The sequence below is a fragment of the Denticeps clupeoides genome, chromosome 2, assembly GCF_900700375.1.
Source record: "Denticeps clupeoides chromosome 2, fDenClu1.1, whole genome shotgun sequence".
Taxonomy (NCBI): domain Eukaryota; kingdom Metazoa; phylum Chordata; class Actinopteri; order Clupeiformes; family Denticipitidae; genus Denticeps; species Denticeps clupeoides.
Genome location: NC_041708.1, coordinates 17,738,563 through 17,739,354, shown reverse-complemented (window position 1 = coordinate 17,739,354; position 792 = coordinate 17,738,563).

The window sequence follows — 792 nt, the reverse complement described above, 5'->3', positions numbered from 1 at the left end:
ATGTTGAATGAAACATAAGTCGCAATATAAAATTAGGTAATATAACTCCTAAAATTGAACCCTAAGGTACACTCAAAGCTACGTATTTAGCATATGTAGCATGACAACGCCAATCATTGCTTGTTATTGCAGTTACTGAGGAGAGGCTTGCATGCAGCTTCTCATTTATAGAGAAATACGCAGTGTTGTCTTCTCCAGGAACTACCCATAAAGTTGCCTGTTGTCACAAGATGACTTCACATTCAAATTTGCATACACATTAGAATACCAAGAGTCAAATGTTAAATTTTCTTCTTATTTTCTTCCAATATTGATATTTCTTGCTATACCTTCGGAGCTCAGGGAACAGAACATTTCAACAGATTTGTTGCAAGTTGCTAGATTACTTGCTAGTGTGTAAATGCATTTGAAGGTGAACTAGGATGTTGTTCCACATTCTGCCAGAGCCTCGATAACTGCAATCAACTTTTTGCCATCCATGGCACACAAGAAGCACTCACGGAATGTCTGTATTTCAGTGCTGCAGATGTTCAGATGTTGAAAATTTAAATATCCTGGTGTGAAAAAACATCTGCTCTGTTCAGGATTTGAGTGCTGTGTTGTGTGCATTTTAGGTCTCCCTTCTGTGCTGTATACCTTATTGCTTGCCAGAGGCTAATGGCTCTACACTAGCTAAAAACGAGCTTAACGGCTTTTGAATGTCCTCTTCTTAATGGAACTCAGAGCAGGCTAGAATGATGATTTGCTGCATTTACCTTCTCTTTGGGTAACCAGTGAGTCTTGAGTAGAAAG